Below are 13,935 nucleotides of genomic sequence, written 5' to 3'. Positions count from 1 at the left end.
CTGCAATGTGAAAGTGACCTGGCATGTATGTTCAGATTGTCATCCCTTCTCTGTCATGAATGCCATGGGCACAGGTGCATCCTGTGACACATGTACTCAGTACTGGAACTCCCTAGTGGGTGTTAAGGAAAGTTCATTGGTCAATCTGCGGCCGGTACCAACTGGTATAGGGCGCAGATTGAATGTAGCCTGCCAATCGGGCTCTAATGACTGTGGTGCTTCCTTCACGCGTGTATGTGTACACTTTCACATACATCAAAGCAAGCAGCGTTGTAGCTGCTTACTTTGCTGTATTGGATGCTGTTCATGTTCACAATACAGGTGTATAGGGAAAGGGGTGTTTTTGAACGTTTTCACATGTACATATACATGTACATATGCAATCAGCTTCAACATTGTTTAGTGCAACATTGTGGCTACTCTCTTATGTGTGTGTGAAAGTGTTCATTTACACATGTCTTCCACAGCTTTTTTGTTGACTGACTAATATGTAGATGATTGACGTTAATGCTGGTGAGATTTCAGCATTGCACACGTCATGTTAAACTGACATAATCCTGAAGGTGCACTAATGTGCAGTATGTGTACACCCAGGCCCACTTAGCTAATATGGTGGGGCCTGGCCATGAAGAATTTACACACAGAATAATGGAATAGGGCACATTCATAGCACAATGTGCTCAATCAGGCCCTGAGGGGTGTTCAGGAGGCTTCATGGCCTGCAGCTCAGACCATACTGGGCGTTATGGTCCCTGAGCCTGGTTGCAGGACTTTGCTTTGCTCGGGACATTCACTATATCTACATGGCCCATGACACCCGGTATGGTCCGAGCTGCATATGGATGAAGCTATGTTGATTTTTTAGTGATGCATGTGTACATGCATATTACGTGTGCCATTGTGTGTTTGGATTCACTTGCAGCTGTGGTCAATTTGCAGTTCCGGAATGCTGATGGTAGGTGCCATCTCTTTGTTGCCATCTGTCTTTTCTGCCTGTGACATGTGCCTGACCGAGGTGTTGTCTGATGGACGTGATATGCTCCATTTTCTACTTGTGTAGGCTTTGCTATTTAGACACAACCATTTCTGCTTTTGGGATGTGTTTGTGTATCAATGCAACTGGATGCATGACAGGTTCTCATTTGTGTGTGACATGTCTGCTTCATGTGTTGGCTGTCGATGTGATATCTATGTGTGTGTGGGTTATGTGCTTCTGACATGTGTACTCATGTTTGTTTTTTCCACTTTTCAGATGACGCAATGGAGCCAGAGGATGGTGATGTCAGGCCAGACACGGGTTTGCTATCTCACCAGCACCCCGGCACAAGTGGGGGTCATGGGGTGGTAGATCACTAGAACCAACTTGTGCTCCAGACCATCGTGCCTAGGGCTGGCAATGAGTCTAACCTGGATAATCACTCTGACGACAATGTCGAGTTGGATGCATTTCATGTACATTCGTCAACGGTGAGTGATTCTGATGTGGATGATCCTTTGTCCGTGACACCTGCACTGAGGGGCCAGACAGTGGTGGGACCTCTGTCTGTGGTTGATGGGGATGCATGGTCACACTCCACACCAGTTTCTGATGTGCCTGGGGCATCACGTCAACGGAGGAGTGTAGTCCTGCAGGCACGGGCAGTGCCAACCCAACAAAGACTGTGGCTCCTTAGGCCCTGCGGGTGACAAGCCCAGCAACGCGGTGGCCGTGCACCACCGGGGTATACTGAGTGGGAGCAAGCCATGGTTGCCAATTCCGAACACCAAGGGGCAGCAATTGATAATATTGCTCAGATCATGGAACGTGTTGCCCAATCCGTGCTCCCCCCTGCTAGGCAGGTGGATCTCCAGCAGCGGGCTCCATTCAGGCTAGGCATGGCGGCCTCAGCAGGGCGCGCCGGGCTGAAATGGTGTCTCTGCATCAAGCAATTGCTGCTCACGCAGAGGATCACAGGGAGGCCCTGAGGGATGACCATAATTCCCTCCGATCTACTCTGGGTGTGCTATTGATGTCCCAGAGGCAGCAGACAGAGGAGAGGTTGGAGCAGCTTGAGAATAGCATCTCGGCTGAGCTAAGTGCTTCCCGGGAGGTGTTCCAATGTCATGCCAGGCCATGCAGGAATAACTCTGTGTTACACGTGCTACCTTGCAAGAGGAAGCACACTTATCACGCGATGTTCTGCATGCTGAACTACGTGTCATCGCTGCACAGAACCAGGCTCACCGGTCCCGCAGACTTGCTGCCGACGAGGGGCAAGCTGCACATAGGTGTGATCAGGGTACTGTGAACACGTCCACCTTTTGAGTCAGAGGGTGAGGAGGAGGAGGACAACTTATATACCACAGAGGTCGGGCCGTGCAGGCGTTGAGCCCATGGAGGTTTTTTTATTTATCTCAACATCATGCAATGTGGGTGTTGAGGTGCACCCTGTACCTCCCCCCCTCTGGGTGCCCCCCCCGGGTCATATGTGGCCATATTTGATTTTTATAATTAGTTTAATTAGTTAATATAGTTTAAAATTGCTTGTCAATTGTGCATTCATGTGACAGTGTGGTGCTTTGTGGCTTTTGAAAGCATCCACTGTCTGTTCCAGCTGGGCCCTTCAAGCTTGTCTCGTGTATGGGTTTGCAGCTTGGGGTCCTGACTCACATATGCCACTCCTGCTTCCCCTATCCATGGGCTCGCAAGGATGGTTTGGTATTACAACCATTTACACAAGGACATTGGACTTTCTTCATATCTGTGTCATGTCTGCTGTACTACTTGTGTTAACACCCCTAGTGGGGATTATGTATGTTTTCTTGCTGGCATGTCCGCAATCAATTTTAGTGATTACATAATTGATATGTCCATTTATTGATGTTGAGGTATGTTCTTTTCTTGCCTGTATATGTGCTTGATGCACTTCATGCCGTAGACAGTAGCCTGCACCCTTTGGCTGTCAAAGTCACACTGATGGTGGGAGGAGGTTGGTTGTAGGTCTCAGACATGGCCCAGTGACAACCAGCATGAAGACACACACAAAGGAAACATTCCAGCCTTATTAAAAGCTTGTATGCTCTTTCTGCAGGAAAAAAGATCCTCCAGGCTACCTTTCCCAGCAGACATGGGGCCAAGAACTACAGCAACCTGGCCATGTTGGGTGGTGCACAAGTGCGCATGCGTGCACAAGCAGAAGCACATGGCTTGTGCTCAGACGTCTGACAGAAGCAGACGTGTTTCCAGGATCTCCAAGTAAGATGAGCAGCACGAGGGGCCACACCCCAGCAGACCTTCCTCCAGGCCCCTCGCACATGCATGCTAAGTAGTGCCAGTTCTGGGGAGCTTGGCCAGGTATTGGAGAAGAAGTGCACAGTACTGCTAAGCCGTGTGGAGGAAGAAATGCCAAGTGGCTTTACAAGTTGTCAGGGGCACATGCAGGGTGCATCACCCATATCCTCAAGTCCCCCATGCTCCATAAAAGCTGAGTTATTAGCGCAGTAGCAGTCCTAGCCAGAAACTAATGCAGCACACGGGGGCATCCGCGACGCACAGACTCGACTGCAGTGCAAGTCATTTGCATATGCATATTGCCACATGCGCTACCTATTGAATCTGTGGTTGGCAGAACACAACATGTACTGCAGTCGCACCTCGCCACACGCGTCTAGCAGCTCACACAAGGACCATTCTATCATGTGTGATTTTTAAATAATTGGTCTTTCATTTATCGCGGGCCACATGCGGCTGTCTTACCGCATTGACAGTTTATGAACCATCACAGGGGCAAGCAAAAGTATACGAACAAAGCAGCAGACAAGAGTGTTTGTTTGGGGAGAAATCGCTAAGCTTGAGGCATGAATGGTGTTGTGTGTGTGGTGAAAACACACACAGAATAGTAACTCACACTCTCTTTGCAGCATTGAACTGCTCCTGTTACTGGAGCTGAGAGTGTGCAAGGCAGGAGGAGGCCCACACTCAGACCAGAGATAAGACTCTCTTTGGCTTGCATTTTACCAATTTTGTACAATGTGTATGTAGAACATGGTTTCTCTGATTGAGTATGTGTTATTGTTAAATTAATTCTCAAAGACCTCGACACCCAGACATAATTCGATGAAGAGCGCCAGAAAGCTGGTGAACTCCAAAAACAAAGGGATGACCTGGCTGCACAGAGGGGCACTCTCTTTCAGGAAAGGGACACCTTAGGCCAGGAGGTTAGTTATTTAAAAGCTAAGATGGAAGAAAATCACCTGGCCCTTCAGGGACTGGGTGAACTCCAAAAAGACAAGGAAAAACTGTTAGAGCACGCCAGGAGGATAGAAGAGTCTCTAGCAAAGGAGGACCAGGTCAGTAAGGACAGGACTCAGGAGGCAACCCTCCTGTATCAGAAATTGGCCCAATATTCCAAAATTACCCAGGAAGCACAGAGAGACAATGGGGCTCTCTGTGAGAAAAATGACAGGCTCCACAGATAGGTAGCTATGCAGGAACAACTAATAGAGGCTAGTAAGGCATTGAGTAAAGAGCAAAAGGGCCAGATTCTTGCATGGCAACAGGGAGTAGGGCTTGAGGGAGATGAGGTCCGCTGGGAGAGGGAAACACCTGAACATAACCTCATGAACCCTGGTACCAGAGACTTTCATCTCTTCAACTCCATGGACTCTGCAACCCCCATGTCCACTGGTGAACATGAGCTAAGGGCCACGGGGATGGCAGACTTCAATCCAATGAGGAATATGGGGCTCATAGATCATCACCTCCTAGGAATGGATGGGCGGGCATCTGTGTATGGATTCCCAAATACTAGGGCCATCTTCTCTGATCAGGGAGTCTCCAATGAGGGGAGAGAAATGGATCCTCAAAAATATAATTTACTCAGAGATCAGATGGTAAAATTTGGTGGGGAACTCCATGAGAGTAGCACCACTAAAGGCATCCTGAAAACCTCCTCCCAGCTAGGACAGTGGGGGGGCTACTCAGCCAATCCTGGGAGCAAGGAAGAATCAGAAGACACTTCTGAGCGCCACAGGACCCAAGAAACTAGGCCCCCACATTCTACCAGCCATTCCCAAGCTTGCAGAATCCGGGAGAGCCTAGAAGACCAGACAGGCACCTCTGGTAGCAGTGCCTCTGAGTCAGAGGATGAGTGGACCAGGGTTACCCAAACTAAAAAATCCAACAAGGTCAAGAGGGCCTTGCTCAAGGATCCCCTAAAACAAATAAAAGCCATTATAAGCGTCATTACGCCCTATCATGAGAATGCAAAGTATTCGGTTTGGGAGCACCTTGAGCTATTTCAACAAATGATGGAAACTTTCCATTTGAAGGACAGCCAAAGCTGTATTCAATATCTTCATATCAATCTTCTCTCCCGAGTACTCCAGGTTCTTTGCGGGGCTAGAGGACCAGAATCATTCCAGATGGTCCACCTATAGGGCGGCCATCCTGAATCATTTTTCTATTCACAGGAATCCTCAGGAGGCTCGCAAGCTAGCCTAAAACTTGCAATGTGGGGAAGATGAAGCCCCACAAAAATGTGTTCAAGAGTTAAAACGTGCCTTTGTGCAGAACACTAGAAGGGTGCACACTGACAGCAACGAGTTTGTAAACACTTTCTTCCATGCTCTCCCTAAGTATATCATGACCCAGCTAGTGAGGGACTTTCACGAGAAAAGATCACTAGACTGGGTCATTGAACAAGCCACACGCATTTATGAGGTGCAATAGCCAGTGGAAAATAAAAATAATCCTAAAAGCCCCAAAACAACCAACACCCCTGCTGCTGCTAAAGTGGCGAAGGAGAAGGTTGCCCCCACTTTAGACCCCTAACTCCCCTGACTACATCAGCCCACGCTACAAGGGCAATAGACCCATCCTGGGTTATGTATGGACTCCTCCAGCCTAGGGGGGGTCCTACCAGACAGCAGGTAACCCAGTTAAATTCCCTCCTCCCTTTCCCCAGAATGGCAGTAATCCCCCAGATACCGGACAACATGAGCTTCCAAGGTACCCACAAAATTTCACCCCCAAAACAATCCATCCTTCTTTCCCCACTTTTCTGAGCCCAGACAGCCAAATCCAGGAGAGGGGAGGCCAAGGGTGGAGGGGTACCCAAACTTCCCTAACCCGGGGTATTTTGGGAAAAGGGATAGCTACCCTTCCCGGGATCAGCCCAGGGGAGACATGAGGACCCCGTACCAGCCAGAGCGGGTGTCACAAGTAGAGCGCCAGATCCAGAACATGACACAGGATCTGGGTCGCATGCTTAGGGCTCAAAAGAACCCTCAGATGAGCATGGCGGCTCAGGATGCCTCAAATCCAGGATCTGGTGCTCCAGAGTAATGACGGGGGAAGAACCCCGACAACCCACCGGTTGCCAGGGAGGAGGCACAAGGGGAAGGGAGGTGTAAAGACTTGGAGGAAGCTTCCTTCCCCACTTGTAAAAAGCCCCTGGAAACCCAGGAACCAAAACCAAAATCTCCTACCCCTCTAAGTCTGCAACCCAAGGAGCAGAGGGGCGGGGGTGTAGGAGAAATAAAGAGCCCAAAAAGACCCACTTTGAGGAGGAGGTACAAATCTTCCAGTTTGAAGTAGAGGGATCCCCAGAGGATCCTCGGAAAAGGATCTTCTCCTTCAGAGATAGGGAAACTCCTCCCAAAGAAAAATGGGTCCCAAAGGATCCGAAAACAGACTGGGTAGATGTGGGGATTGAGTTAGAACCGCCCAGCATCAAACCCAGGAATCACCAGAATGAAAATCCCCTGGTTCAAACCCATCCTTGTGACTGCCTCCAAAAAGGGGGCGGCAGCCCAGAACTGGAACCAGGGGAACCCAAAACTTCCCCCATATCTAGCTGTCACCTTTTTCTTTCAGATTCCCAAGACTCCAAACAGAATCCTGCCCATATCACCTACCTGTCAGTGTCCAAAACCAAGAAACTAACCCACCAGTTGTCCGAAAATGTACATTATCTTTGCCCCCTTGAGGAGAAGGAGGGAAGATTCTACGCCCCGGTCCAAATACACGGGCAGTGTACAATTTTGGCACTGGTGGACACTGGATCCCAAGCTACCCTTCTGTCAAAAAGGGCCTTTGACCAACTGAATATTTGGGAAGAGGGGAAGAATACCAAATTCATCTCACCCCTCTTCCTGGACAACTTCAGAACTTCGACGGGAAGGAAATTCCCATTGAGAGGACTGCGGATTTGGACATTAAAATTGGGTGACACAAGGTGAAGCACCCGGTCATAGTTGTGACTCCAGAGGGCACACCTTGTTTACTAGGGAATGACCTCCTGCATAGGTTGTCACCCCTCATAGATTATGTAAACAAGGTCCTCTGGACCCAGACTAACCGACCAATAAAATTGAAACAGTGTCAACCATGTTAGTTTAAACGGCACATGCCACATGGTTGAACAAAAACCTGACCAAATAGAATTTCACTTTCAGAATAATCAAATCCCAGACGTGACAGTAATCGCAGTAGGACAACAAACTGGTGATGGGGGTCCTCTCTATTTCTGAAAATCAACCTTCCTTCCAGTCTAATGTGGCGTTCCACACTGGAAGGAAACACTTTGAAATTCTTTACAAATTCACAATCAGAAAATCCCTCTCCTATAGTCCAGAAAGATGTGAAATCAGCTCAAAGCCTGGCTGATATTCAGAAAATTGGGGAGCAGTTGTTCATCACTATTCAGTTAAATGAAGGGAAGGACTCTGTTCTCGCTCGAGTGTGTGTGAACAACGTTAAGAGCTTCATCCACGAAGCCATGTTCCGAAAACTCCCAAAGATCCAGCCATTCCCACATTTAAACTGTTAGACAAATTTGAAATGGACCTGGAAACACCCAATTCCAAACATCTCCTGCCTAGCAGGTGTATGCTCAAAATTTCCATAGGCAACAAGAGCATAGTCCATAATTGTTGGGTCGTGCGAGATGTCCCTGCTGCATTTTACTTAGGCAGTGACATTCTCAATCGCTTTGCCATTAGTTTGGACCTAATAAACTTCAAAGCTTGGTCCCAATTGGCGGGTAATCCCATGGACTTTGATGACCCAGAGAAAACATTTAGGTCAGCTCAATTGCTGCCTTATGCAATTGAAATTCAGATTGGAGAGGAAGTCACCATCCCAGAAAGGTCCTGACAATTCTCACTGGAAGTGAAAGTTAAAAGAGGACAGAAACTGAAAAGCCTTGGTGCCTATATTCATCTTAATGCTCAATTCCAACAGCAAGGGTTGGGGGTAAACCCAACACCACTAGTCAACATAGAACATGAGACCATTCCAATAGAGGTGGATAACAGCAATTTAAAGAGTATCACTCTAGCCGCAGGCACCATTATTGGAATGGCGGTTGATGACCGACATTTTTCCATAGATTTAGGTAATTAACTGTTAGGACCAATCCCCAAGGACTGTGATAGTGACAATGACACAACACCAGACTGGATTTTCACCCGGCATGGGGGGAATTTCCTGGTGTACACTTCCTGCCCTTACTGTAAGGAAGATGTGACCTTTGACTTCAGGAGGGATGAGGTGATATTCCAAGTCCGCGAGGACTGCCTTCCCCATCTGAAGCCACCAGTCCAAATCAGCACTTTGACCAGGGACTTCTCCACCCAGCTGGAGGAGGCCACTGAGATAGCAAAACCGGTAGTATTTCCAGGCTTCAGGCAGATGGTTGAAGAGAGTCAACCTAGCTGATGCCTGTGAGACTCTGGAGCAAAAGCAACAATTGAAACAAGTTTTCTTAGATTTTCAAGATCTCTTTGCAGTGGACTCATATGACTGTGGTCGCACCGACATCCACACAACAACAATTCCCACAGACCCTGGCATGACTCCAGTGTTTGTGAAGCAGTATTGCTTGCCTCTCACATCAATGGAGTCCCTTACTGAAATAATTAAGAACCTTGAGTCTTGTGGGATAATTTGTCCAGTCCACAGCACCTTCAATAATCCAGTGCTGGGGATTTTGAAACCAAAAGGCCAGTGGAGATTCTGTGCTGACCTAAAGGAGCTCAACAAAGGGGTCCATACTTCCCGATAGCCTCTATCCTACATTGACCAAGGGCTGGCCCAGATCCAGGGGTCAAAGGTATTCACTGCCATTGACCTGACCAATGGGTACTGGACTGTAGCTGTCAGTAGGGATGACCAATACAAGCTGGCTTTCACCTTCGGGGGCAGCAGTAGACATGGACCCGGACTCCCTTTGGATACATCAACTCCGGCAATGAATTCAATATTTTTCTACACAAGGCCATGCCCGACCTGGGTGAAAGGGGTAACCTGGTCTATGTAGATGGATTTAGTCAAAAGCTCAACTGGTTAGGAACACATAGAAGAGATCCGTTATGTTCTAACACAGTTGAGGGCTGCTGGAGCAAAACTCTACTTTCAAAAGGCACAGTGGTGCAGAACCCATGTCAATTTCTTAGGGAATGAGATTACTCCTCAGGGTCTCTGTCCCCAAGAAAAGAAAGTGGAAGCACTCCAGAAATTAAAAGACCCCACAACTCTGCGGGAACTAAGGAGCCTCCTTGGACTAACTAATTACAGCAGACAGTTCATTGAGGATTACGCAGAGATCACAAGACCCCTGATCCATCTTTTGATGGGGGGTAAAGTGGGAGTGGGGTCCAGAACAAGCCGAGGCAGTAAGACAACTCAAAAGAAGCCTCTCACAAGTGCCTTGCCTAGCTTACTGTCGAGACTTGCCGCGTAGTGGAGAGTAATGGGCCTCTGTCCACAAATCACCCACAGGGAGAAATTAAAGCAACTCCCTGTGCGAGCTTTGAGGCCACAGGTGGTTTGATGGTTCACCGGATCTGATGATGCCGAAGGAACCCAGAGGCTGTTAAAAGGAAGTTAGTATTAGCACAGGCAAACACAGTACTTTGATATGAAGAAGTGTGCAAATTCTCTTACCTAAGTATAGCAGGATGGTGCTATAGTGCCTGTGGTTCTGGTGTGAGGGAGCGGCTAAGATCCGGGCAGCCATGTACCAGATGGGTGGTACCGACTGAAACCTGTAGTCCTTCCGGTGTAGCCGAAGGGAGCTTGGACTGATCACGTAGAGTCAATGTTCGAGGGGTCCAAGAAGTCGAGAGCCAGAAAGGGGAAATCCGAAAGCAATCCATTGAGCGTTAGCAAAAAGAGTCCAAAGTACCAATATCCGTGCAGAGTTCCGAGTGACAGTGTCCGTGGAGTAAGAAAGCCAATCCGTGGTTCGTAAGCCTGAGTCCTGATCCGATGCAGCAAAACAACATGAATCCTGAAACGCCAAACAGAGTCGTGAGACAGCTGTGAAGCGGTGAGCGATTCGAACTTCCCGGCTTTTACGTGCGCTGGCTCCCAATCACGTGAGCGGAACCCTGAGCACGTGATCGTGAAGCCGACGCGGAACCAGGAAGTAACCGCAATCGGGTGCTCCAGCCCGACCGTAGACACCATGGGAGTTGCCAATGGAAACGAGGCAACAAACTGGGCCGGCCCCTGCGCACGGCCCGAAACCACCGGCGATGATGACTCCCCCGCACCACAGATGAAGGGATAGCTTGGGAGGTGGACTGTGACCCGGGGAGTCTAGCAGTGTGTGTCGGGGTATTAAGCAGGGTGGTGCGTAGTCGTGTAGCTGATCTGTTGTGCATGACAGAGCCCCCCCTCATTGGCCCACGACCACGTGGGCAGGTAGGGTGATACCGGTGAAAATGTGAAACAAGTCTCGGGGCATGGACATCAATCGCGGGGACACAACACCGCTCCTCGGGGCCAAAACCCACCCAGTCCACAAGATATTGGAGACCACCCCGAACCACATGAGATCCCAGTATATCCGAGACCTCGTACTCCACTGAGCCACCCACCAAAACTTGGCCAGGCGTAGACCGGAGACGGGTAGGGTCAGGACATGGTTTCAACAAGGAGGTGTGGAATACAGGGTGTATGCGCCAGGAGGTAGGGACTGAGAGGCGATAGGTCACAGGGTTGATCGCAGCAGAAATCCTATAGGGGCCCACAAATCGGGGAAGTAACTTGCAACAACCAGGAAGCCGGAGATGGCGAGAAGAGAGCCAAACCCTGTCCCCCACAACATAGGATGGTGCCGCTGCCCTCCTCCGGTCCGCTGCAGCCTTCATAGACTCCTCGGCCTCCTGAAGGTGAGTAGGGGTTTGGGCCTGAACAGTCGACAAGTCGCAAGCACAGGCAACAGCAGCAGGATTATCAGAAGGTGCGAGGTCTGGGACAGGCAAGGTGCGAGGGTGTTGACCATACAAAACATAAAAGGGAGAAGAGGCAGTAGAGGAATGCTGGCGTTGTTGTAGGAAAACTCAGCGAGGTGTAGCACACCCAGCCAGGATTGCTGGTGTTGCAAAACAAGGCAACGCAAATACTGCTCCATAGCTTGGTTCACCGACTCAGTCGGGCCGTCCATCTCCGGATGGTATGCGGAAGAAAAACGGGAATCGATGCCCAGGAAAACTGTGAGTGCCCGCCAGAACCGAGAAGTGAACTGGGGTCCCCTATCTGAGACGATAACTGTGGGTAGCCCAAAGAGGCAAAAGATCGACCTAAAGAAAAGATCGGCCAAAGCCGGGGCTGAAGGGATGCCAGAACAGGGAATGAAACAAGCCATTTTGGAAAAGGAGTCGACCACCACCCAAATGGTGTCGAATCCCTTGGTTCGGGGTAGGTCTGTTACGAAATCCATGGATACCGTGTGCCAGGGCCTGCGAGGTATAGGCAAAGGAAGCAGGAGCCCCACCAGACGCCCTCTGCGGTGCTTACGCTGGGCGCATATCGCACAAGTGTTAACATATCCCTCTACATCGTGTTTCATGGAGGGCCACCAGCACCAACGCCTGAGGAGGTTCAACTTGCGTTTTTGTCCGGGATGACCATTGATGGCGCTATCGTGGGACCATTCCAGAGCGAGATTGCGAGCGTCGGTTGTCGGTAACCACAATCTGTTCTGGATATATGGTAGCCCGTCATGAAACACCGGATTCCACTCGGTAACCTGATCAGGATGTAGCGAAACCCAATTGCGAATGGAATCCAACAAAGGCAGAGGAGTGGTGCAAAGACAAATGACATGTTGGCCTAATAGATTTTCAGGTAAAATAGGCAAGGATACCCCACCCGGAGAGCGAGCCTGGCGTCCGCCTTCCCATGGGACAGACCGGCTCGATGTTTGATCTGGAAGTCAAAGGCTGCGAAGAATAAATGCCACTGTACCTTCCGACTGTTGACACACTTTAGTGAGGCCAAGACCTGGAGGTTACGGTGGTCCGTGAACACCATGACAGTGTGCCTTGCCCACAATAGGTGATGCCGCCAGACCTGGAAGGCATCCTTGATGGCCAACAGCTCCTTCTCCGTGACAGTGTAGTGTGACTCAGTAGCAGAAAACTTCCGGGAATGGAACGCCACCGGATGTAGCTGACCCGAACAAAGGCAGCGTTGGGACAAAACTGCACCAAGGGCGAAGGAGGAGGCATCGGCCTCCACAATGAACGGGAGTTCCGGGTCAGGATATTTCAGGACAGGAGCCGTAGTAAACGCGGACTTCAGGGCATCAAAAGCCGCTTGGTGTTCCTCCAAGCAGACAAAAGGCAGCTTGGAGCTGGTTAGGGCAGTAAGGGGGGCTACCAGAGACGAGAAATCCTGGATGAAGCGCTGGTAGAAGTTCAAGAACCCAAGGAATGATTGTAAGGACTTGATGTTACTGGGCTTTGGCCAGTCCAAAACCACACAGAACTTGGACTGGTTCATTGCCAAACCCCCAGGGGTAATATGGAATCCCAGGAATTCCACGCTTTCAGTGTGGAACTGACATTTTTCAGGCTTGGTGTAGAGGGAGTGCTGACGGAGACATGACAGTACCTCGCGGACATGTGATACGTGATCCTTCATGCTCTGTGAATATATCAAGATATCATCAAGGTATACTGCTACACAAACATCCAATAAGTCATGAAAAACCTCATTCATGAAACGTTGGAAGGTAGCAGGGGCGTTACAAAGTCCGAATGGCATGTACACGTATTCAAACAATCCATAGTGAGTACAGAAGGCTGTCTTCCACTCGTCTCCCGAGCGGATTCTGACCAGGTTATGGGCCCCACGGAGATCGAGTTTTGTGAAAACGGTAGCGTGACTCAACCTGTCCAGCAATGAGGTAATCAGGGGAATCGGATATCGGTCTTGATGGTGATGGAATTTAGTCGACGGTAGTCCACACAAGGGCGCATATCGCCCTCCTTTTTGGGGACAAAGAAAATAGGGCTGGCCACCGTTGAGGAGGAGGGACGTATGTGGCCTATCTTCAGAGCTGCCTGAATGTATTCCTTTAATGCTTATTCTTCCGAGGGAGACAAGGAGTAGATGCGGCCTGAGGGAATCACGGAGTCAGGGGGCAGATCAATGGGGCAATCGTAGGAACGATGTGGCGGGAGCACCTCTGAGGAACCCTTATCAAAGACCTCATGAAAATCCCCGTATTCCATAGGGATGCCAGTAGCAACGGTCCCCACCAGTTGAGGCTCCTGGGACATAGGAATGTCCTCGTGCAGTGTGAGTTGCGCTACTGCCGCTAGGGCTCGTGTGGGTGACTCAATGTCGTCAGGTGTGGTGAGACAATAGTTCTGACACGTTTCTGCTTCAAAATGAACCTGCCCAGACTTCCAGTCAATCAAAGGGTTATGTTTATGCAACCATGGGAGACCCAGTATGATCCCGAATTGCGGCATGGTAATCAGGTCAAAAGAGATAACTTCCTGATGCGTGTTCTGTATAGTTAGGGTGACCGGGGCAGTCTGTTGCCAGATAGGGCCTGAAATCAGTACTGTGCTATCCACTGCCTGTACCGGCTCCGTATGTTGCTTGGTAATCAGGGGTAGATTTAAGGACCCGGCCAGTTTTATGTCAATGTA

Source organism: Ambystoma mexicanum, chromosome 7q, assembly GCF_040938575.1.
Source record: "Ambystoma mexicanum isolate Mex_15411 chromosome 7q, UKY_AmexF1_1, whole genome shotgun sequence".
NCBI classification, from domain to species: Eukaryota; Metazoa; Chordata; class Amphibia; order Caudata; family Ambystomatidae; genus Ambystoma; species Ambystoma mexicanum.
Note: the sequence above shows the minus strand (reverse complement) of the source record.